The sequence below is a fragment of the Corvus hawaiiensis genome, chromosome 26 (assembly GCF_020740725.1).
Source record: "Corvus hawaiiensis isolate bCorHaw1 chromosome 26, bCorHaw1.pri.cur, whole genome shotgun sequence".
Classification (NCBI taxonomy): domain Eukaryota; kingdom Metazoa; phylum Chordata; class Aves; order Passeriformes; family Corvidae; genus Corvus; species Corvus hawaiiensis.
In genome coordinates, this window is record NC_063238.1 from 14,525,073 (window position 1) to 14,551,809 (window position 26,737).

A 26,737-nucleotide genomic window follows, 5' to 3' on the forward strand; every position below is an offset into this window, starting at 1 on the left:
TTGAGCTGCAAGTGTGCAGATCTACTGAATGGACGCTCACATGATTTTGCATTGCTGCTGATGCTCAGCCTTACACTGCCACGAGCTGGGAGAAGGCAACTCCACTTTCCACTATGTTCCAACTCATGTGAGCACTGCTTGGCTATGCTCCCCAGGTACTTGGATTGTATAGGTGAACATGAGGAACATTTTGGTGCATTTGCTCTGCAGACACTTAACTGACCAGTGTTGGAGAATAAATCTCATGAATTATTGGTTTTGACACTAGTGAAGTAGTTGTGGCTGTGTATAATAAGTAAAAAAAACCCACAACCAAAACCCATTGATGCCAATAACAAATATGATTACATTTTTTGTTCAAATATGTGCAAAGATGTTGATACTTCTGACCTGTAGACCACACCAGGAAAGGTGAAAGAGGAGTGAGAAGATTATATGCTGGGAACATTTTACTCTGATAATTTACATTTGAATCTATAAGTTATGCAACATGTAGGAACCCAGAGTGCTGAGAATATTTCTCTGGCTGTTTTTAAGTGTTCTTACCCCCCTGAACAACACTGTTTTAGCCTCAAACCTTGGAAAAAATTACCAATGGTCAGACAAGAACTAGAAAATACTGTGGTGTGAATTAGGTGATGCACTACTATGTAAGATTGTCACAGAGTGAAAAATTTAGAGGTTTTGGGCTTCTCTTTATAGTAAATAGATAAGAGTAAAAAATATCAAAATGGAGGATTGTTGTTGTTCTCTAAACCTTCTTCTCCTTCTTCTACTACTCCATGTTCTGCAATAAAAGTAGTTTGGAATGATTGGATAGAGAATTCTGCAGTTCCTAGTCATGTTACTGAATAATTGGTAGGAAAGTGAAAATAATGTATGTTTTTAGTAACTATTGGTTAAAAAATCTTTAAAAGGCTGTGTAAATTTTGATAGAGAGGCCTCACTCCTGCTTTTCTGTGCTCTGTGCTGTACCTGGGTCACGCTAGTGGCTCTGTTCCTCTGATAAGACTTAATGGGCGACTATCTGGAAGCATTGAAACTCAAGGAAAAGTCTCGGTTTATCTTTGAAACTCCTTGCAAGGACTTTCAGCAAATTCTCTCCCATCAGGAGGGACTTGATTTACGGCATGGTACAGTGTCACAACAAAGCCAAGGAAGTGAACTTAGGCTCTAGAACTTCAGAGCACATATAGAAATATCAACCTTTGAACAGCAGAGTTCTCAACATTAAATACAGGAAAGCTGGGATTTCTCTACAGTGCTTCTCACAATTGCAATTTTCTTCTTTATCTTTGAAGGGAAAATTCTTCAGTCCTTGTTCTATCAAAACTGCCAGTATTAATTATTAATAGGAATTTTGTTCAATGAATAATGACAGAGATGGCGCCCTTTGTTCTCAACAATTATTTATTTTCAGTCTGTGAAACTCTTCAGTTACATCTTCTTGTAGTTTTGGATCACGTATGCCTTAAATTTCCTCATGTCATTTATCTCTCAACTTTGGTTGTCACACAAAAAATATAACTTTTACCTGCAGTTTTGTCTTCATCTCAGTTTCCTTTTTCTCAGTATTAACTCTCATTAGTCCTTAACTGTCAATTTTAGTTTCTATTATTGCTTTGAGGAAAAATACCATAATTATCTAGAGCACTGAATATGTATTGACTAGGTTAACATTTAGATTCAGTATTACAGATATGAATATTAAAAAAGACCTCTTCAATTCAAAAAGTTTAAATCACTTCCCAAATATTCTGATCTTATGTTTGAACTTTTTTAAAAGATTCTGGGGAAAGGATTCATAGTTTAACTTATGTTTTTTTCATTGGAGATATAAAATAATCTTATCAGAGTCAAAATTTCTCAACAGAAAAAAAGACTAGCTGTTTGTCAACAGAAGCATGAAGACAGCATTCAGTAATAATTAGTATACAGAAATGATTAATCCTTTATGCATGCTGAAATTGATTTGGCAATTCAAGTTATTAACAAGGAGATAAAGGTTCATCCTTGCACAGTCATGCTCTTTCCTCTCCTCTTACTGCCTTTGCAGAAAAGTCACAGTTCTATTTGTCCCCAATAGAAAATGGACTGGAGAAATAAGCATTGTAGCTGAAAAATCCTTTTTAAGTTAGCATCAAAAATATCCTTAAGACTGAAGCTTGGTCTGGTAAAAATTTTCAATTCACCACTGGAGAGGTTCTCATTTATCAGCCAGCACCCGCAGAAGCCATTCCCAGGAAGCACTATGGAAGTGGGTATGACTCACTTCTTACAGGTACTTTCCATATAGCAGACTCTTTCTGGGGGTTAAAAGAGGAGAGCGTAGCATAAGCATAGACTATTCTGTGCCTTTTGGCCTGAGAATCTGGGAATACCACCCAGTACTGTTTAGTTTGCTAACACAGATGTAGAAATATAATCTGGGATCTGATGGTGCTAAATTCTATCTGATCTGAACTGTTGATTGCTGCCACAGGAGGTGTCTAACTCCACCCTGGGCACTGTGGTAGGCTGCCTGAATATGACTCAGTGTTCAGAAAAATGTCTGCCTTCTTCATAATTTACCTTTTCTTATTGATTTGATAATTGAATTATGCAGCATTGACTGTTACATTGCAAGGGTAGAATTGCGAGGATGGCAGACCACAGAGTGAGTGGAATTAGAAAAAGTGCCTTTTCAGACGTACAACAGTATGCCTGAGGAAGCTTCCTGAAAAAGGAGGGGTTGGGTGTAGTGTAAGAAGTCTTTTATCTTTTTAATGTTTATGACTCTCTGAAAATAATATTCAAGGAAGTAGCTCTTTTGAAAGACATTCTCAGATGCAGCAAATAATGATATTGATGAGAACAAATTAGTTTCATGGTGGAAGTGTTTAAAAATAAAAGTTTCTTTGAACTCAGTAAGAACCAGATTTAATGAAATTTAAATTAAAGTGAATGGAATAGATATGTAAGAGTTAATCATCTGGAATGGCAATAATATGGAATAGAGGCTCTTTTCTTCGAAAGAAACTGGTTGAATGAAATCATCTGTCTTGATGTTTATTGTTCTTTGACTGAGGCATGCAAATGTATATTTGGAAAGCCAAATTCTGATCCAATTAAAGTAAATATCAAGGATTAGGATTTTTTCTGTCTTTTTGATTGTCTCTTCTATAGGAAAGTGAATTGTCTGCCTGCACTTTTGGGGAAATGCATTTTGGGAGCTCAGCAAGGTCCTTTTTTGTTGTTCTAATGCAGCTGTTAATACATTGCTATGATATAATTTTTGTCTTTCTTAATATAATTTCATATTTAGCATGAAAATAGTAATCTAAAGTTAATACTGCTACTTTCTAATTTTGCTAGAGTTTTGCAGGTTGCAACAGAATATAGGTACAATTTCATTTTTTTGTGATCATGTATTCTTTATTTGACTCTTGACCAGCTGGAGGTTTGCCTTAAAATCATTAACAATCTGTCCAGACTATGGAAACAAAATTAGGGCAAGTCAGGTCTTGCATTCACTTCAGTGATATATGTGCAATACTTGGTTTTGATTTTTCTTTCCTTTTTCTCCTGTAATATTTGTAAATAGCAACCCCTCTCCTACTACAAGCATATTATTGAGGATATCTTCCCTCTAAAAAATTACCTTACTCCATTCCTGGATTAAAAGTTTTCATATTTATTTTAAATTCATTGTTACTGCTGTGGTTAGCTAATTGATGTTGGTAAAACCATGATTTTATCTCATCAATGAACCAAATACACATAAATTATTATTATAGCAATATGGAAAAACTCAAAATCACAGATGATTCTGTTGACGAACCTGGTTTTTGAGTGACATGACTACAAGGCTAGGCTACAGGTTTATCCAGAGCAGTGTCCTGTCCCTGCTCAGTGGACTGTTATCAGCTACAGGATGCAGTTGTGTTTCACCTAGTATAATTCCTTAGCAACTTCTACCAATTCTTCTGAAACAGAAATTTACAATGTCTTAGAATTTAATAGTTTTGATAGGTTTTCATTTCATGCAAACAATTAATTTGATTTTGAAAGAATAGCCTATTCTGTATGACAGCTAGCAGTGAGCACAGAACTCTGCTACCTATATGAAATTCTGGCAGCAGATGCCTGTACTCAAAAGAGGTGGCTGCCACCACGGATTTTCTTTACTTCTGACTCCATTTTTCAGTGCTAACTGGCTTGGGGTGGACAAGTTCACTGAGGGCAGTCAGTTACAGGCTCTCTAAGGCTTCAGCAGTTCACTATTCAGCACTGCTTCAGCAGTTCAAGTGAGAGATCTTGATAAGATCATCCAGGACTTTTTCCTTCATTGATTCCTTAACTGTCTAGGCAGTGTCAACAAGATGCACATTTCAATTTAGTGCCTGTCCCAGGGTATTAGCCACAAGGCACAGACAAATCAGAAGATGCCACAGAAAGGAATACACAATCCCCTTTTTTTCTGTATCTCTAACCACATCCAGTACAGAGGATCTTAAAAGTTGCTCTGCATAGCACCATTACCACAACTTCAGCTCTTGTGTTTGGAGAGGAAAGAGGTAGCACAAAAGCCAGGGTGGACTGCATTAATGTGTACTCACATGCAGCGGTGGAATTAGGCAGTTACACAGGATTGAACAGGTAGTCTCTAAAACAGCTATGTGGAATATTTCACAGCTCAGGATCTCAGCTTTCAATAGCACAACAGCCTTTATGATCAGACTGGCAGCAGTCATGTATTCTGTAGACCTGACACCTAACTTCTACTCACACCAGAAGTCCCTCCCTCCAACTCCTTTTCTCATCCCATAATAGAATCATGCAAATAGAAGAAGTAATTATGATTTACCTGTTTTAACCATAAGGGTTGGTGTTGACCGTAGTGAGGAATGAATAAAAAGGTGTCCCCTTAAAACTGTTGAGCCTTACAGTGCCTTTATGCTGGGTCCACAAAAAGACACCCTCTGGACTCTTCTAAACTTGCAGGATCCAAATCAATCTGTTTGTCTTAAGACATCCCTGACAGAAGACCTCCTCAATATTTCCATAATAGGAGCATATCTGCCATGCCACATGCCAGGTGCAATTGTCATTCTTCATTGTTAAGATGACCAAGTTAATCTCCTTGAACTATGTGCAACATTCTCTCATCAAGGGGAAGTCATGAGTTTAACAGATTTTTTCTGCTGCTGGTTTACCCTGTTTCTGAAGAGACAGAGGGACAGCTTTCTAAAGGCACAGCTGACACCACCTAAGGTTTTCTGGAAGACTAAGACTGGTGTAATCAGGACAGAGCAGAATGAAACAGAATAACATAAGAGGATTTCAGAAGAGGATTCAGTAATGAGGAACATCAAAAGAAAATAAGGTAGGCAAAGAAGAATGGGGTTATTGATGTAAAGAGGTTGAGAAGAGAGGTTGGATAGAAGAGAGACAGCTACATCTTCGAGATTTGATATCTTGTAGTTGATGTTAAAATCGGAACCATGGATTGGTATAATGAAGAGCAAGAAACAGCTCGAGATATCACAGGGACTCTTAGCAATTAAAGACCCTTTTATTGGCTCATGTGTTGGAAGACTTCATAGAATCAAACAGAATCACAGCATCATTTAGCTTGGAAGGCACCTCTTGAGATTGTCTAATACCACCCCCTTGCTCAAGTAATGTCAGGTAGAACAGATTGCCCAGGATCACCTCAGTCAGGTTTTGAATATCTCCACAGATGGAGAGCCTACAACCTCTCTATCAACCTATTCCAGCATTTGATCATGGTCACAATAAAAGAATTTTCTGTGTTGAATTTCATGGGATGCGTTTTGTGCCACCTCTCTATCAACCTGTTCCAGCATTTGATCACAGTCACAATAAAAGAATTTTCTGTGTTGAATTTCATGGGATGCATTTTGTGCCAATTGCCTCCTGTTGTATTACTGGGCATCACTGAGAAGAGTCTGGCTCCCTCTTCTCCATTCCCGTCAACCAGATATTTATACATATTGATAACAAATCCCTTCTTCATGATAAACAGTCCAAGCTCTTTCAGTCTCTCCTCATACAAATGATGCTTCAGTCCTTTGATGACATTTGTGGCCCTGTGTTGGACTCCCTCCAGTAAGTCCATGTTTTGCTTGTTCTGGAGAGTCCAGAACTGGACACAGTACTCAGATGTCTTACTAATGGTGAGTAGAGATGAAGGATCATCTCTTGACCTGCTGGCAACTCTTCCTAATTCAGCCCAAAAATACCACTAGCTTTCTTTGCAATGGAGACGTTGCTGGTTCACGTTCAGCTTGCTGACCATCACTAACCCATGGTCCTTCTCTGCAGAGCTGCCTTCCAGCCAATTATAGCAGTGTACTAGTGCCTGGAGTCATTCCTCCCAAGATGCAAGTGCTTACATTTCCCTTTGCTGCATTTCATGAGACTCCTTTCTGCCCAATTACTCACTCTATCTAGGTCCCCTGGAATGGCATGTGGTCTGCTGGTCCCTCCTTCCAGTTTTGTATCACTGCAAATTTCCTGACCTGCATCCTTCCCCATCATCCAAGTCAGTAATGAAGAGTTTAAACAATAGTACCCAGTACTGACTTGCCTCCAAACTTTGTGTCAGTGAAGCCTATTTGAAGCAGATTTTGAGTGGAGCTTTAGTTCCCTCTAAAAGTTGTCTGTGATCCAAATTATAATCAGTAGTTGAGAAACAGCATGGCATGTGTTTCAACAGTGTAATATTGTTGCAAACAAATATAAGTTTTACTTCTCTCTCCATGTGATTAAGCATTAGGATATTGAATGTAATTTCATTTTTGTCTCATTCTTCATTGTTTGATTAGTATCTATATTTATATTGTGATCAGACTACTTCATTTAAACTAGAAGTTGCTGTTTCTCCTTCTTTCCTTACACTGTGATGTAACTTTCTAAATTATATAAAAAATATTAATTGCCCAAGATCCTTTCAGGATTTATTATGGCAAGTCTGAAATAATCCTGGCAAATGTCATACATAAACAAAAAGATCTATTGAAGAATAAAATAACCAAGACTGTACAATTCCAAAACAGTGAAATCCTATTCTAATAGATTTAAGGGAACCACAAAAGTCATGTTGCCATGACCATCTTGATGAATTATTTTCTCTCCAGCCTAGTGGTAGTGACAGTTCCTGCACTGTAATTCTTAGAATTTTCTCATGCTTCCACCATTCCTTAGGTTCCTTAACCTCAACCTTCCCTTGCATAACTCCCCAGTTTTTCAGCATACTTCAGAAAATATCCACACGAGAGAATATATGATGTGAGATTTTCAGGACAAGAGTGTAACGACAGAGCGAATATCTCATGAACTCTGGTCTGCATGGACAACAGCCAGATGCACAATGATGCGTGACCCCCTCTGCCCCATCCCTGCTCACATTGGGGGTACCCCTGCACAGGGCAGTATAAGCAGTGAAAAATTTTAAAACAAGCTGAAAACCAGTTATGTGGGGGAACATAAGATCATCAGATTCCCATAGGAAATACAATTGAGATGAAAATACTTGGTTGTTAATTTTCGTATTTAATTACCATGTAATTTTTGCGTGAAATTTTGTCAGAACTGATGTTTACAAGACTGACTCCTGTACTAAAGCAAAATTTGGCACCTTTACAACTTGTTTTGGAAGACACAGGATGACAGGGTCCAGTGTTCATGCTGCAGGCATTATTGCTGTGACTGCTAAACGTTATATGGTTACTTTTGTAGTAGGGATGGGAATGAGGCCTCCAATTTCACAATAGACTATTTAATACCCGTCAGCTGAAGAAAATTTCAGTCAGTAGCAACCCTAAATGCAATTGAACTTAATGACCTAGAGGTGAAAGACTCTGTATCTCATTACCTCTTCCCTAAACCTTCCAGTCCCGGAGTGTTTTCTTCAGTCTTTTGAAAAGAAACATCTATTGTACAGACATAACTGCTACTGAGTATCTTAGTCATTTAACTTTAGATTGTTGAGTTTCATTATTGTTTATTCCTTTGTCTCAATCTGAATCATTTTCTATGAATCAGATAAAGCACTATCATTATGATATCATTTATGAAGGCTACATAATTGTAGCTTTTCTCACTAAATCTTTGAAATAGTGCATTTCTTTCCTCACTAAATACTAATTTATTTTCAGATGTGGCTATTACATTATTCTTTTTATTTCTCAAGGAAATCCTTTTTAAGTAGACATCCTCTGTATTTTTCTACGAGTGTCTGAATTGTTCATTAGCTTTAACTGTAAAATGAATTTTCTGGGAGACACTTTACAAAAGTATTTTTGGTATTCAGGCAATTTTTAAAATAAGTTTCTGGTTTTAAAAATTTGAGGAAGATATGTATTTATTTTATACATGACCTGAACAAAACCCAGAGTTTCCTATAGAAGTTATATTTTCAAAGCATTTATCTAACCTGTCAGTCTCCATCAGTTAGAAATATTTTAGGCACCATTAAACTAAAGCATCAAAGACATGGGAAGCTTGTTTCCCTCCAAGTAATAAGTTTACATCCTGAGAAGTGAAATACAAATCCTTACTACTTCTGAACAAAAATATTTAGGCTCACCCCTTCAAGATTTCAGGTATATTATTTGAGGTGAATTCTTGCAACAGTGAGTGAAAGACATTATTTATTGACTAAACATCCTACTTAGAAGAAACATTTAGGGTAAATGTTTGTGTTTATCCCTCTTCAGGAAAAAAAAAAAAATCTGTGGTTCTGTATGTTCTTAGCTTCCACAAGATTCACAAACTTCTAAACAAGAAACATGCTCTTTAAAAGACTGCTCTTTAGCAGTGGGAGGTCACATAGAACAAGATGCCTGGCAGCTGGAGAGCACTCCTACCAATGAACATTGGCACTAGTGGCTCCTTTGAACCAGGAACCATTCTAATGGAATTGTGATATTTCATCAGCGTTTCCCTTTTTCTTTTTAAAAGTAAAGGAAAAAAGCAACCAGCCCAGCTGCATTTCAGAAAAAGATAGACATACCCATTTGCATATATGGTCAAGTGAAATTATCTTAAAATCTCTGTATATGTATTTTCTAGATAATCAGGCAAGTAAAAGTCCCCCTTAGAAGTGGAACAAACAGGAAAGAAATAAGCATTTCTAACTTGTACTTTTCCTTTGCTTAATGTATGGATTTTTAATTATGTTAACATCATCATCAACATCATCATTATCATGTCTCTCAAAAGGATTTCATTGACTTGAAACCTCATATCTGTATAAAATCCTGTAGGTACAATTTTTAATAGATATTTAGAATGATCATGTATATAGGATGCAAATGAAAATTCCTTGTCTTTCCCAAAATTTTTTAATGGTTTTGAATATGAATATAGTGGTTCCCCAGGACCTTCTTGCCTCTATATTCAGCAACACCTTCATCCAGGAGATCATTTAACGAACAATAAGAGGTTCAAAGTAGTATTTTCATTTTTCTCCAAAATGAAGTCAGGTAAGAGCATATATTGATAAACTATCTGCAGATAGTTGAATTATGCAAAAGAATTTTATTCCTACTAAGCCACAGGAATGTAATATAGAATTCTTCACAAAATATCTGTAATGCTGAACAACAGTCCCACTAAAATAACTGTACTTTTGTTTGCAATTCTAGCAGAGATGTCAAGAATTTAATGTGCCTTTACCTTAAACTGCCCTCTCATCCATGAAAGTGGGCCCTTGTGAACAGAGCTGAGATTTTTAGCATAGGGAAACTTGTACAGCCATCATCTGTATTGTAGCTAGTTTGTTGATTGGTAGAAAACTTTAGTTTCACAAAGATGTTCATCTGGGCTGTTCCTCAAACATTGCACTACCTTACTTTTTTTCTTAAGCTATTTATATTAGCCTTTAGGTTTATAAAAGTGCTCAACCATTTTTTAAGTTGCAATAAGAATAGCAGGCACCACAAGATGGAAAACAGAAAAGGAAAATATATCCCACACAAAAATATAATTTCTTATAAGTCAATCAATGCAATAAAAATTATAGGAATTTTAGTCCAAGGGTGTTCAATTTGCCATATATTTTAAACATGGAGGCTTGTTAGAGAGTATGGTTGTGGGGAAAAGAGTGAAGGACTATGATTCATAACGTATTTGGAGAATTAAAGTGGTTTCAGACCCTCAGGCATGGGAAGTTCTGATATGGTATTTTTTCCCCTACTCCATGAACATTATTTATTTGATGTTAAAGTACCACATATAGAAAATTGAAGCAGAATGCAAAATTTCTGTTGTAGACAGCCCAATTTCTACAGAGTTTAGTTCTTTGTAGGTGAATTTGTCTCTCTGTGTACAGACCATGCTTATCTGATGGTCCCATCTTTTTATATTCCCTTGCCCTTTTTTTTTTCTCCAAGGAATACAGACAAACCTTCCAAATTTTTATTTGCTTTTTAAAAATTCTTTGACGATCTGCTTTGCCTTAATTTATACCAGCCAACCTCTAAGTCCTGTGTTGCAGTTAGTAGCATCCAGCTCAAGAAGTACTTGGCTGGACTCTTGCTGGAGCTCAGAAAAATAGTCATGATTTTTCTGAAGGCTCACTGTAGATTGTATAAAAATATATGAAAATCTTGGATAAATCCTCTGCTTGTGATGAAAAGGTGCTTCTTTTGTCGGGATTGATTTGTCAAAGAGTGGGGTTTAGGGTTGGGGTTTTTTTTAGACTGTATTACCTGAATCAAGGAGATAATTCAATATTCAAAATATTTTTAATACAAAATAACTTGCACATATGAACACTTGCAGGGAGTATTAAGAGGAAAGTGGATGAAGACTGGCAATGCTGGGGTTTCAGGCAATAACAGGGATCTGATAAAAGGGGATGGAGTTTAAGGGAAGATTTGAGCATGTAGGTAAAAAAAGAAAGAAAAGTAGTAAGATGAGAGGAAGAGAAAGAAGGAAAAGGGAAAGAGGTGAGAATTTTGTGGGTGATAATTCTTTTTAGCTCTAGCTCCCTTTTCATGAGCATTTTCTTGGGGGAGCAGGGCAGGAATGGTATGGGAACAGGGGAGAATGATGTGTTGTCCCTTTAGACATTCCTGGTCTCACCTGATATGAGATAAGCCCTCTTTCTCTTCTACCAAGTAAGTTGAATCTCTTTTTCCAAACAAGCATGTACATACTGTTTTCCTCATCTGCAGTGTATTAAGAAATTTCTGGTCTAGATGTTTTGAATGTCCCCTTTTACTCGTGGTTTACTCGTTTATCCTAACACACGTTAGGATACCAGGAGCTGCTGAATAGTGTTAGTACAAATCTTTGTGACATTCCCAAAAGAGAAGTCATTGCTGTTCGTCTATGTAGTCAAAAGACAGAACAAGTGTAGAAACTGATATGTAGTTAAAGCACAGAAAAACATAAGTTCTACAGGTTCTCCATCACTGTGATTAGGCAGATAAATAGCAACATCTAATGAAAGAACCGGGATATCTCTACTCTTCCAGAGCTTTGGTTTTGTATGTGTTCTTTCTGTGTTATTTGTTGAAGAAAAGTAACTCTCTTAAATTTTCTTTCTTTGAAAATATCAATCTTTCATATGAAATACCCATTATTTATTGAATTTTTCATGAACTTTGAGGTGATAGAACATAGAAAATTCACAAAATATTTAGAAAGTCATCTGATTCAAAGGCTCCTGAGATGTCACTCTCAGCTTCCTTCAAGCATCTCTTATGGTTGCCATTTCCATTCTACTTGTTTTTCAATTCTCATATGTGCACACACTTTCAGAATCAAACTAAAACTATTTAAAGTGTTCAACTTTAGAAGTGATTTCTCATCATGTAGATAGCCTGGTGTCCAAGGTGCAAACTCATGTCATCTGAGGAAATGTCTTATTTCTATGATTTAGTCGATTTTTCTGTTAATAACCCTTTCATACGTATTACCTTTGCCATGTGAATAACTTTTGCAGTCTAAAAAGTACACAAAAAATAAATAATGTCTTTTCATTTTACAATGCCGGTATATATATTCATTGCAGTATTTTGGTGTGTCCTGTGCTGCTTTTCTCATATTTGTCTATCATGCCCAGCTGAAGAAGGTAGTTAAATGTAACCATGTTTATAAAAGGAAAAACAACAAAGAAGGAGAGGAGGTGGAGGAGGAGGGTAAAAAGAGAGTGAGAAGTAGCAGATATCCCTACTGCAGCCCATGAAGCAGTTAGCTATTTAGTGAAGGAACTGGAGCCTGTGGAGAGCCCATTCTGGAGCAGGTTTATCCTGAAGAACTGAACCCCATGGAGAAAACCTGCAATGAAGCAGGGAAAAAGCATACTGAGGAAGGAGGGATAGAGGGAACTCTCATCTTCCTGGGCTGCTCAGGGGGTGACAGTAGATGAAACCAGAGTGAAGTAATTGAGTTGAACCTGGAAGACTAGGGGAGCAAAGATGTTGCTTTAATGTTTGTTTCTCAGTATTCATATACATTTTTATAGGAAATAATTTAATTTTCCCCCAACCACATCTGTTTTGTCCATGATGCTAATTGGTAAGTGATCTTCCTGTCTTTCACCCTGGTCTATGAGTTCTTGCTCTATTTTTTTCCCCTGTCCTGCTGAGGGGTAGAAGTGAGCAAGTACCTCTTGGAAGTTTGGCTTTTAGTTTAACCCACCAAAATTATGAAAGTTACTTGCAAGTCTGTCTATTGCCAGGGATGAATAGGACATTCCTTGGATCTGCTGGCCATTTTTCATTTCTCAGTGGTGTTGGTAGGAGCTGGACATACTGTACACTTCTGCATAATAAATTAAGGGAACCTCAAAAGTGTTGACATTATGTATGAAGTGCTCATATTATTTTGTAAATTATTTAATTAAAAGTAATTGCTCAGCACTCAGAGAGTATCCCCAGATTGAACTATTCCCGTTTATCTATAAGCCATGTTTTCGAGTTCTTGATGAAGTCTTCTCAGTGATCTACAGCTTCTAAAACAGGAACTAATTTCCAAACTGCTTCTCTGAAGACAATATATTTCATTTAGCTCACTATCTTCCATTGCCTTCCATAAGATGCCATTGCCCCACTTAGTTTTCTCAGTTGTGTTTAGCAGTCTAATAGTCAAAGCTTCTGTGGTATTCTGGTAGTACGGCACACAACTCATGCTTACTTTCCTCTGAGAGTAGAGAAAAATAAAAATATTACTGTAAGAGTTAAAATACCTTGCAAACAGGAAAAAGAAGTGATTTTGGATACTTTCAGGCTGGTTTCACTATATAAGGAAAAAATATCTCAAAACTACTTTTTCATTAAATTGTTCACAGAATGTCCATAGCATTCAAAGGACAACTTTAAAACTTTTGACCTTACTCTTTATTGTTACAATATACTGTATAATTATTTTATTGGCATTATTTGATTGGATTTTAGGATACTATTATGCTGCTTTGTTGGCTGTTTCATTGCCTCAAGTAGAATAAACCACAATGCTTGCAGTGGATTTCTGCAGTTTAATTAGTATGCTGCTGTGCTGTTTTTAGTTGCATGCTGCTATGGTACCTTTAATTGAAATCTTTCTCTTATGACTGTGATAATTATATCACCCTGATGCCTTTAATCTGGCACCATTATATAGCATGTGGCTGTGCTGCATTAACTTCTTGATATTAATCATTTGGATTAGCACCAAGGGATAACCCAGAAGTAAGAAACACACTGGCTCCCCAGCTGGAGTATTTTCTGTAAGGCCATGAATACATGCCTATGGCACACTCAAAGATATCAGGATAAGCACCTTTTATGTTACAACTATGTTTTTAAAAACCTTGTAATAATTTATCTACTTAGGTTTTTTTCTAAACTTTCTGTATCCCATGAAAGAAATTTTTTATTAATTCTAAGAAACTTCAGTTTTTCTCCTGAAAGAAAAAATGTTTCCATCTCATGGGCTAGTAGATGAATGCAAATTCCTCTTTAGCAGTCCTTTTGGATATATCACAAAATACCAAATACTTTGTACAAAAGTTCACAGATTCTTTTCATGTTTTCTTCCTATTTATTTTAATGCATTGTCACAATGCTATAGAGAGCATTTCAAAAACAAAAGGAAAAAAAAAAAGCACAGACAAACAAAACCCATCAAAAATCATGCTTCTTACAGACCCAGTAGCTGGAGACAGGAATTAATGACATTTGATACAGTATATAATACAATATACAGTTGAGGAAGACCATCTTACTTCTGAAAATTGATGATTCTTTTTATAACTCTTATCTTCCTTGATCTATTTAGTGCTAAGCGTTGCAAAAGTTAGCATCTGTGGGAGGTCTGGTAATGAACGAAATCCAGTCATTTAAAGTATAGCCTGATAAATCTGAAGGTGATGTTGCTATAGTGGAGGATGCAACAGGAAGAAACAGCAGCATTCATATATTTTTGTATCATAGAATGCCTGGAGTTGGAAGAGACCTTGAAGTCCACCTAGTTCCAACTCTCCTGCCATGGGCAGGGAACCTGCCACTAGACCAGGCTGCTCCAAGCCCTGTCCAGCCTGGCCTTGAATAGCCCCAGGAATGTGACATCCATAACTTCTCTGGTCAACCAGTTCCTGTGCCTCACCACCATCACAGTAAGGAATTTCTGTCTAACTTAAACCTGACCTCCTTCAGCTTAGAGCCATCCTCCTTTGTCCTATTACTACATGCCCTTGAAAAATGTTCCTCTCCAGTTTTCTTGCAAAATCTCTTTAGGTACTGGAAGGCTCATATAAAGTCTCCCTGGAGCCTTTTCTACTCCATGCTGAACAGCCCCTACTCTCTCAACCTGCCTTCTAAGGAGAGGTGCTCTAGCTGTCCATCTTCATGGTCCTGCTCTGGACTCACTCTACAGGTCTGTGTCCTTCTTGTGTTGGGGGCCCCAACATGTGGCACTCCAGGTGGGCCCTCACAGTGGCAGAATAGAGGGGAAGAACAATCTCCCCTGACCTGCTGTCACATTAGTTTTGATGTATCCCAGGATGTTTCTGCTGGCAGGCTTTCTGGGCTGCCAGCATGCATTGCCAAGTCATGTTGGTCTTCTCATCTGTGAACACCCCCAAGTCCTTCCCCCCAGGGCTAGCATCGATCTGTTTTCTGCCCAGACTGTATTTGTGCTTGGGATTGCCCAGACCCAGGTGCAGCACCTTGCACTTGTCCTTGTTGAACTTCATGAGGTTCACACAGGACTACCTCTCAAGCCTGTCAAGGTCTCTCTCCGGATGGCATCCCTTTCCTCCAGCATGTTGGTGACATCAGCAGACTTGCTGAAGGTGAACTCAGTCCTAATAAACACGTTAAAAGGTGCCAGTTCCAATACTGACCTCTGAGGAACACCAAGTGCCACTGCTTTCGGCTTGGACATTGAGTTGTTGACTGCAACTCTTTGAGCATGACCTTCCAGACAATTCTTTATCCACTGAATGGTCCATCTGTCAAATCCATGTCTCTCCAGTTTAGAGACAAGGATGTTGTGCATTTGACTAAGGGATATCTGATTCTTTTTTGCTACTATTACAAAACTGCAGTGTCTTGAGTCTCCAGCTTAAGTTGAATGGTCACACAATTACAGATCAGGAATTCTTTTTTCTGAGAAACACTGTATTTCTGTTTCAGATAGGTAGTTGCACATCATAGTATATATGTCTTACCTACAGGATGGATTGCTTGTACTCATAGTGGATATTTAAATTGGGATATTATGCTAAGTGATCTGCTAAGTGGCATTGGTTTTTTATAACACCTGTTTGCATTCGTATTAGTTGCACTAGTTTTCTATTGGTTTCTATAAAGATTTTGGTGTAGTCAAAGTGCCTGAACTAATGCTCCAAACAACCTCTTTTTGCAGCTATGAGACATATCTGTTCACTATTAAATAAATTCAGAACTTGTATGGAATAACACAGCCTTGGAACAATTTTTCAGTTATCTGGACAGAAATTTCCAGTAGTACAAATTGATCCACATCTTGCACTGCAATCCCAGGTCTTTTAGCAGTCACTTGAGAAGCAGGACTTCTCTCTGGAAGTAGCTGTGATTTTAAGATACATATTGTTAAATGACTTGCTAGTCTGTGCCAGCCATGAAATAAGTCATTTAGTAAGTTTTTCAAGAGTTGAAGGAATCAGAACTGTTGAGGTTTTTAAGTACCTCTGCAGAGAAAGACCTGGGGGTCCTGGTGGACAACAAGCTGTCCATGAGCCAGCAGTGTGTACTTGTGGTCAAAAAGGTCAGAGGTTTCCTGAGGAGCATTAGGAAGGGTGTTGCCAGCAGGTCGAGGACAGTGATCCTGCCTGTCTACTCAGTCCTGGTGAGGCCACATCTGGAGTGCTGTGTTCAATCTTGGGCTCTCCAGTTCAAGAGATACATGGAGCTCCTGAAGTGAGTCCTGCAGAGGACTACAAAAATGATGAGGAGCACCTCCCTTATGAAGAAAGAAGACCGAGAGGCGATCATATCAATGTTTACAAGTAACTAAAGGGAAGGTGCCAAGAGGACGGAGCCAGGCTCATTTCAGTGGTGCCAAGCAATAGGATGAGAGGAAGTGAGCAGAAACTGAAACACATGAAGTTCCACTTGAACATGAGGAAGAACTTCTTTACAGTGTGGGTGACTGAGGTTTCCCACGGAGGCTGTAGAGTCTCCTTCTCTGGAAATGTTCAAAAACTGTCTGGACACAATCCTGACGTAAAGTGTCATGAGAAAAATAATGCACTTTTAGTTCCTTGCATTGGGTTTTATCAGGTTGCACAATAGAAACTCCCCTGCACACCTACAAAGGAGCACATAGACTATGGCAGGTTGGGGTAACCCAAATAATAATCTGCTGGGACACCAGGCCATCAAAGGCCTGTTTCCACAAGCCCAGAGGAGCACAGGAGTACATGGCTGGGCAGGGTAATCCAAATAGCTGGGTCAAAGAGACAAAATCTCTGCCTGATCTCTCCAAGGGCTTCCACAGGGGACTCTCAGCAGCATACATCCTTGGAACACACAGCACCAGCAGTCAGACAGAAGGCTCTATGGGCCACCTCACAGATCAAGGGGTTCACTACCTAGGGGCATTGTACATATTGTGGGATGCATGATGGGAAGATCATTTGGGATTTTGGGAGGCCTTATTTTAGGTTGCTTAAAGAAATATCCAAGGCCAGGGAAAGAGACTGATTAAGGTTTGGGGAAGAAAAAAGCAGGAAAATAGGGGGCTAAATGAATAATTAGGGCCAGTCCTGTATGAACAGTTACCTGGTCAAAACACTTGCCTCTCTGTGGCCTCATCACTGCAGTCTGTCCTGTCTTGTCATTTAACTCCATTTCTCTTTTCATGGGTGAAGGGCTGACTGTTCTCTGTGTGAGCGTATGGGGTAAGTGCCAGCAGTTGGAGAGGTGGGTCAGGGGGGTCCATGTGTTTAAGGTTCCAGAGACTGGAGCAGGTGAGTCTCCATTTTTCAGTGTGTGATTGTTAGTGAAACCAGAACTGATGAGCAGGATAATTGCCCTGGGAGCTATGTCTGTCTCTGAAAGTAAGGCACCTGGAAGAGTTAGCTCAGTATTAGAGATGTCTTTTGAAATTCCTATTAGTAGGAAAGCTGACATAAGAGAAAAACGTTTTAGAATATGGCTTCATTATGCCAGCTAATGACAATCAGTGTAAAAAATGTTTATATTTTTATAAAAAGTCTGATTTAGGTTAACAAATTCTCTCAGCAGTATTGTTCATTCTCACATATTTTCCAAACAAGTTTTCAGTTAAGATTTTTTGACTGCTTAGTTTTACTGTTAAAAGAAGTTAAGAAGTGGCACAACTGAATTTAGACAAATATGACCCTGAGTCTTACACATCAAATCAACAAATGTGAGGGTGTCACCAGTTTATGCTTAGCTGTCTCTTTCCTTATTTCCATCCACTCTATTCAGCACTTTTCTCTAAATTCAGCAGCAACGATATAGTTCATTTCACTTGTTTAAGAGCTAATTATGTAGCTTAGATGTAGGTCTGTATTTTTATAGGTTTTCTATTTTTTTTTTCTAATTATTTTTTAATTGCTTTCATGTGCTTTGAATAGGGACCTGGTATTAAGACAGTCTGGCTGTTTTAATGCTAAGGTATATCTGGTCTATGTTTCTGCTAGAAAGATTTTATCCTTACAATAGGATCTACTTACAAGGAACTCAGATACTCAGTGAAAAATCCATTACTGTACATTTGAGTTTAAGAAAAGCTAAAATCATTTCATTTATTTTTAAGAAAAAAGGGAGAAGGCCCATTTCTACCAGAGTATAATTCTCACTGACACATTCTTTTTTCCACATGGAGGTGTTCCCCCTGTCCTTTACTTTTAATGACATCAGGTGAGGGTGAAAAGATCTTCAACTGAAAACTCACTGTCAGCTTTTGCTAAAATGTGTAATAGACTTTTAGCCAAACTACTTAAAAGGATCAAAGGTATTTTAATATACTTTAGAAGAAGAAAGGACACATAACATGCACAATAAATTACTTCTATTTTGATGGAAAATATACATTCATATTCATATGTTTGTATGGGTGTACTTATGGCTATAAGGAAAAGTAAATTCATATAAACACAATTTTGTAACATGGGTTTATTTATAAGCATTTTATATTTCACTGTTTGCATGTGTGTATGTCTGTACACATATGTATACATAACATGCTCTGTATTTGATCTAAAGATGATGGTAAGACAACATTTTGTACACTTGCCTAAGTGCTAAAAAGAGGAAATGATTTACATTTGCACTCCAAGCTGCTGCCAGAAAAGCCTTTCTACATCACATATTTCAATCTGCTGTATGCATGTGCCTGCATACACATCTCAAATACACCATATCACTATCACAACACCACTGCTTTTAGAAATTATGATTCCTTTTTCAGAACATATTCCTGACTGAAAAACTCAATTTTTTCATGTATTGCTATCAGATGCACTCTGGAAAACTGGGGAATAAGTACAAAGGCCTACAACCTAAATGCTACTTGTGCAGATTTCTTTAAGATACTGACCAGCTAGGAAAAAAAATATAGATGTGACTAGGAATAAATTTTGTTGTGTGTTGAATTTTTTAAAGATAAAAATACATAGTTAAAAATTTGAACATACTAACAGTTTATATCTTTGCGTGAGATTTACAAAATTTGGAATCAGCTACAGAGAATAAGTCATCAGTAGTTCTGTTTATCTCAATTACAATTAATCTAAATTTACAACAGGTATATTTCTACTTGAGGTCCTATTTAGCTTGAAAAGACTGTTCAGTCTCTTTCAGAACAATTGCAGTAGAAATCCAATTGTTCTTTCAACTGCCTGTTGTAAAATTCCAGCTACCTAAGCTAAACAAATGCAGCTGAGAGCTGTTAGATGTGTTTACCCAGAGCTTTTCAGAGATCAAAGGGGGGGAAAAAAGCACATCTGTATATTGAATTAAACTTTTTACTTTACTTGAAAATAAATTTTTTTAAAAAGCATTATTCCTTCCTCATGAAGTTTTCCCCAGAGACCCCCACTTTTGAACTGTGCATGTACAATTTAAGGCACTTAGCCTTAGGAGGGGCCACCTCCTGCTGTAGATGAAGAGCTCGACACTAGGACTTATGTTAAATAGAGGCATGTACCTCCTCTTCCTTCGGGTCCTGCTTTTTGTCCTGTAACAGGCATTGGAATCATTGGTCTCCATTCAGATGCACTTTTCTTAAAATGTTACCACCTGTAGGCTACTGTTACATTATTTCTTTGAAGATCCTGAAAACATGAGGGTAGGGTAGTTTTGTTCAATTTAGCTTTACTGGGGGTATGTGGTTTTACAGACAAAAAGAAAGTGCTGGTTTTTTCCCCCTTGAGATGCTGTTATGGCCATGGGCATCGTGATGTCTGATTTTAAAAAGTGAACTTCACAAGAATGCAAAATGCCCCTTCCAGAATAATATGTTTTATGCTTAGTGTGCCATGAGGAAAATGGTGAGCTTAAGGTGGTATTCTGTTTGTGCATGCATTTTTCCATCTGTGCTCTACAGGAGAAGGTAACGTGTCACTATGTCCTGATTTGGGAACAACTTTTCTCTCCTCACTGTTTAGGGCATAGACAGAAAGGGTTCAGGTTCCTTAATGACAGTGTCTTCTAGAGTGAAAGCAGTTGAATACAGGCACAAAATAGCAATGTCTCTTGGTTTTAGGATATTGTAATAAACTGTTTGATGCCCAAGCAATGGATGTATGCTTGGTGTTTGTTAACGCCTTATCAAAGCAAGGGCTATAAGAAATGTAGGCTATCTGTGAGCTTGTGATGTACTGATTTGAAAAATTAGGCCGAACATTAAATAATTTACTGTAACTTTGTTGTAGTAAGCTATTTCCAAGTGTAAAAAGAGTAATATGTTACTTAAACAGATTATTGTTATGTGTTTGGGTTAGCAAAAGAAAAACTGGGAAGATCAGAGTGCAAAACCAAGTCCTCATTGGTCTTACTGCAAAACAATGGTAAGTACTACTTTATTTTTTAAGGTTAATTTTTTCTTTTTTTTGTATTTATGTGATATTCTATATTAGTTTTCCTGTGAAATTAGCATTTATTTGTTAAATACACTTAATTCTTGATTGCAGGGGTAATCTTTGCTCACTTTTAGTCTGTTTAGGTGTATCAGTGAAAATCATCATACCAGAAGAAGTACCACAAATATAAACAAAAATGAATTTCAGAAATCGGGAAATTTTACAGATCTTAATCTGGTTCTGCTCTTTTATGCTATGTGACCAGCTTTTGACAATGCCTTTTATATGCACATTCCGTGGAACCACATTTATGGCTTTGTAATTTAGCCTTTCTAATAGCTAAATTGCAATAAGATTCCAAAAGATAGCCTTTTTTTTTTTTTTTTTTTTTCCCCTGTATGAAGAAACTGTGTAATTTATTATACCTAATTCTGGTGAAGTAAATTGTCTTTCAGGATGAACCCAAAAAGCTCTTGCTGAATGAAACTTAACTGGACTAATCAAAGACCAAGCGATCTAGCATGAATAATGGGTGGGATATATGTTTTCAAACCTATGCCAGAGCTTATTCCTCCTTGAAGCCTCTCTGGGTCTCAGAGCATGCTGGCCTCCATGAACACAATGGGACCCATGACCCTTATTCATCCATAGCCCCCACTGGCACTCAGCAGCAATCTCAGCATTCTGATTGACAATGAAGAGAGGCATTGCTTCCCTCTTCCTTCTCAATCTTATGTGCATGTTTCTAAGATGCTATGTTTCTGTCAGAATACCCAGTTTAAGGATCAGAAGGGATTTTCTACCCTGTTGCGATCACAGTGGTGTCCCGGATTAGGGAGTATTTTACCTTTTCAGAAGAACTTCACTGTTTAAAAAAGTTTTACCAAACAATAGTAACTTATGTGGGGAAATGTTCTTTTGCCAGTGCTCTGAAGGGGCAAGGCAATAAATTTAAAGCCATTAGGTCAAACAATTCCTTCAAGTTTAGACATAACACTGAACTAGCTATGTGATTTTTAAGTTAAAGCAGATTTCCTGTGAAACAGCTAGAAATATCAGAAGAGGAGTTTAGGCATGTCTGTACTCATCCATTCCCTTTAAGACCCTGAGTAAGGCTGGAGAACCTATTAGTTTGGTAAATTAAAGTATTCCTCATTCCTTAAAGTTTTCCTGCTGAAATCTTGTGAAAAAATTATTCTTCTGGCTTAGTACTACTACTGAGTAGTACTAAGTATTAAGGTACAGTAAGGAAGAATATATTATTTTCTTGTACAGTCTGTGGAGGAGGTATAAAATTGAAGAAGCAGTGAATAAGAACATGTTTGTTAGAATATGAAACATTTTGTGTGCTTAGGAAAAAACACAACCCTCAGAAGCCCTGTCATGGTCCCTCATAAGCTGTGGCTTGAGAGCAGTAGAAAATGGGTTGAAGTGAACAAACTTCATCTTAGGTGGTTCCCTACATTTCTTCTTTACATTTTCCATTGTACCTGATAAAATAGATGAGCTCTGTGAAGTAGTCATCCCCTACTTCAATTAAAATGAATAAATCTGGCAAGTGATGCTTTGAAACCTGTCCCTTTTCATATATATCATTCACTTGAGTATGTTATTGTAAATTTCTAAATCTTATTTGCTTTCAGCAATTAACTTTCCTTTAAATCTTCCTTCCATTTACCTTGACGTTTAATTTACCAAATCTCTCTGTCTCTCTCTTGGTGTCTCTCTCTCTCCCCCTTTCTCTCTCTCATATTACTCTTGCTGTTGTTCTGGGTTTTTTTGTTTATGTTATAAACATATTGCCTGATAAATTTCTATTTGATCATTTCAGGAATGGAGCAGTCTTTAGTGTTTGATTCTAAGGACATTGTGCCTTTGAATCTAGTATATTTTAAAATTCAGTTAAGTTATTGGAAAACAGTCAGGAGATTTCCCCTTGAGTTATTCTGCAAGCTTTTGTGGTTTTCATGTAATTTCTTTTATATGTTCATATTTTTTGAGGGGGGTGAGAGTAAAGTTCAGTCTCTTATTCCCCTGGCAAACATTCATAAAACAAAAGAAACACCACCTGATTGCTTGTGTGAAAGAAATTACGAAACACCATATGCCAAATGTTGTTAATAGCAAAAAGTGAAAAGATAGAAAAAATACAAATGCCCACAATATCTCCATTCTGTAATCTTCTTTAGGTATAATAAGTATGTGTTATTTTTAACAATGATGGATATGGGGTTTCTTCTGATAAAATGTGAATTATAAATTGAGTCTGTCTTTAAGAAAGAAAAAACAAAACAAACCTCTTCCTGAAAATATCTTGGCTATTTATAAGTTATACTTTTGGTATGTCTGAAGAGAATTTTGATCCAGAAGTAATTGCTATAAATATTGAAACATATCACATAATATGTGGGTGATATATTACCTTTTTTGCAATAATTAAAAGATTGGCAAAAAATCCACATTTTCTATTCTAATTTCTCACATTATATACTTAATTCTTTCATAAAATGTATATTAATTTCCATATTTCTCTCATTCTATCTTGCATGTAAATACTTTGACCCTACAAATTTCTAATGGTCAAAGATGCCAAGAGTGTGTAGGGAAATACTCCTTTTTAAACAATTCTTTTATTTTAGGGGCTGGTGACTCACAGGACCTTGATCACCTTACTAAGTTGAGCACCTCTTCAATATCTGACTCTACAAGGTTGAATATTACCTTCATTGTTTCCTTGTCTATATAACCAGGGACCAGGTCCACCATAGTCACCAGACTGTGCTGGTAGCTCAGGCTTAGCCAGTTACATATCATTGCTAATTAAGAGAATTACTATGTCTCTTAGTGCTGGAGTGAAATTGGTGTTGATGTGTGAACCAGGCTAAGGGTTTAGATGAATTCATGGTGAATTTTGTAATTGGTGTCATAACTGTCTGCTTTATATTCTTTGTGGTTCTGTGCACGTGTCTGTAGCTCACAGGAGTTCCAAAAGGAGTGCCAGTCTATAGGGAGTAAAGCCAAGCCTGAAGATGTCCTTCTTTTCTTTCTTTTTTTTAATTATGTGGAGATGAATATGAAAGAAAGCAAGGTTTTAAAGATATATATATATATGGAATGATATAAGCCTTTCTGCCTCACTGTTTGTAAATATACAAGGAGATTTAAAAAAAGTATATATAAAAGATATATTGAATAAAAATTTCAATGTTGGCTTGCCAAAAACCAAAATATTTTCAATTTTCTATGTTTGTCAAGTATTCTTTACAAATATATTAATGTTGAAACTGCCTCCTACCCCTAATCTTAAGTGAAATGTGCAACAAAAGAGAAGCACTTGGAGTCTGGAAATGACAAAGTTGAAGTTACACGTCCAGCATGAACTTGGCTTCCTTGTGTGTACATGTTTTGATGAGGTCCTTTATTATTTGATCACATAGGTATTTGACTTTTGTTCTCCATTTAATTTCAGGTCAAAATCAAACTGTACAAATTCAGATCAATATGAGTTAGGTCTTCACTGAGCAACAATAAGGCAAGTTTTGATGAACCTGAGTGACCTAGAATCCTCTGGAAAAGTGAGAGTCATCTTGTGAAAGACGTCATGGGTTAAAATTGAGCAGTCTGGGCTTCTGCTTTGCTTGAAATGTTATTACACCTCTCAGTGCCTCTCTCTATTCTATCATTGTAAATATTCATTCAAGTATTTCCAGATCTCACAAGAGTGTTCTGAGAATAAATTCATTACTCCTTATGAAGCACACTGATATTACAGTGATGACATAGATAGAAGCCTATAAAGAAAAATAAAAGCTTATTTGCTTCAGGGCTTAGAGGATATGTCGTAAATACAATGTGGAACCACATGTTGAACGTAAGGATAAAAAGAAATATCCAGGTGTTGCTTAGCACTTTGTCCCCTGTATTAACCAAAGGCTCAGGGGAGGGAAAGGGTGGGAGAAAAAGCCTGTTTTTCCTACAAGAGTTTTGACAGCAAACTAGTACGTGACGTGCAAAAAGCACAGGAGAAAGGTAACATTGGGATTTTATTAACAGCTCTTCAGTTGTAGTTGTCATGAAACTTATACAAAACTGAATTAAAATTCTTCTTTACCCATATTCCCTTTGAACGGACCTCTTTAGAATACAAGGGATTTTGTGGTGCATAGAGAGGTCTATTTATAGTGCCTTATGCCACCAATAATTGATCTGTTCTCATATTTATATCTCATAAAAACATAAATATCTCAGAAGATACTTCTGCATTTATTATGAACATTTCTCCTTAGACAGTAAATATTTTCAAGCATCACAAATCCTCACAAAGGCTTTAAGGCTTTGTGATGCTTTATGCTATTTTCTCCCTTTTTGAAAGTAGCTGAAATAAAGAAAATGGCTTACAGATTTAGCTGTGTATATAGTTTGAAAGTAACAACTGAAAAATGATGTTCATAATCTGAATTGCAATGAAACCAATTATCTGTACCATGGTGTTTCACTTGGGAATACTCTGAAAGGTTTAGTATTTCTTAAAAGAAATTAAAAACAGCTGTAAAAATACCATAAAACAAAAATAGCAGCTGCAAAAGAGATTAACATTCCTAAATTTCATTTGAACCTGAGATGTTATTTTTCCAACAGAAACATACATATATACTGATTTTTAAAATCTATTCTTTATGAAACTATATCCTTTTAAGAAAAAGATATGGTTTTTTTTTTTTCTTTTCCATTTCACCACTTCTTGATACTACCTATGAATTTCATGAACATTCTTCCCCTCTGCCTAGGAATTTTGTAGTACATTTTCTTCTGTAATTGTCAAAGAAAAGCTACAATTGTTGAATCTTGAAGAATGATTTGAATATAACCTATTAAGAATTAAAGATCTGCCTAATAAACAATTTATAGCAATCCTTGCACTTTTTTTACTTACAGCTGTCAAACAGCTTTCAAACTGAGCCCAAATCACCCTGTGCCTGTTTTAAAATTTTATATAGCGTCTGTTTTCCAATTAAGCAGCCAGTCATAGATGAAACCTTTCCTAATCTTTTTCATATATATAATAAAACCAAATGTAATTTATAAAACAGAACTGGAGGTGCTGACAGTATAAAACAGTTTATTTTGCAGTCTTGGTCAAAACATATGGCAGCAACTTTTCTAGACTTCTGCCAGATGGCGGGCCTTAATCGATTTTGTCTGTTGTGCCGCATGTTAATTCTCTGTGAAAAGTGTTTCTTCAAACTCAATTAAAAAAATAATGACTTTCATTTTCTTACTGAGCAACTAATGCTAAAACTGTCATTTAGATATGTCTGTTTAAGTTTGAAAAGTTTTTGAAAGCCCCAAGATATTTACACAACAGGTAAAATTGATTCTAATGGCTTTGAAAGCTGTGATTGTTATTTGTCAGCTTATGTATCATTTCATGTGAATCTGAATAAATTTACCTTTTTGATAATATTCCTTATCTTGCATTTCTGTTTTTCTTGTGGCTTTTTTAACTAATGATAGTGTTTCATTCTGAAAATTAGAGTAATTTTGAGCACCAAAAGACCCCAGAGTAAAATCTCAAATCATCAACACTAAACTCATTACTCCAAACTATAAACACATGAAACTAGAAAAAGAGAATAACATCTATCTCTACATCTCAATAAAGATACTGTTTTATGCAACAGCTGTTATAAACTTTAACTACTGGTCTACCCAACACGTTTTGATGTGCTTTCTACATCTCCCATATTAAATTATTATAATTTATGTGACCATACTACATTTAATAAATGTTCACAAAGGCCAGTCTCCAAGGTTATTTTAACAGGCAATTTTTGCTATGCTAGAGTATGAAATTTCCTCTCTACCCAATAAACAATGAGGTATTAATTTTTGATAAAGGTGCTTCCTGATGGGCAAACATAGTGGACACAAAATCTTTAAATTCTACTAAAATTCTAGCAGTTATAGTTTCTATGTATTTTGGTGAATGTGTTAGTAGTATGGATGCCTTAATAAATACATTTTTTAAAAATTCTGGGAGTTAATGGAAAATATAGTAAATGTTTATACATTTTGGTCTTTTTTTACTGCCATTGTTCTTTTGTTATACATATTATTTGTGACACGGGCTTAGATTTTGAACAAAAATAAGATGTGTGCATAACAGAAATCAAATGAAATGAACTAGTCCCCAGAGAAATATGCAAT

The 26,737-nt window shown here is 36.7% G+C and overlaps 1 long non-coding RNA gene across 1 annotated transcript; it reads left to right on the forward strand.

The window, feature by feature from the left end:
- On the forward strand, positions 1-25,993 carry LOC125317455. Its single transcript, XR_007200098.1, has 3 exons — positions 1-155; positions 20,453-20,518; positions 24,000-25,993. It is a non-coding gene; the product is annotated as an uncharacterized LOC125317455 (long non-coding RNA).
- Positions 25,994-26,737: the final 744 nt, after the last annotated feature.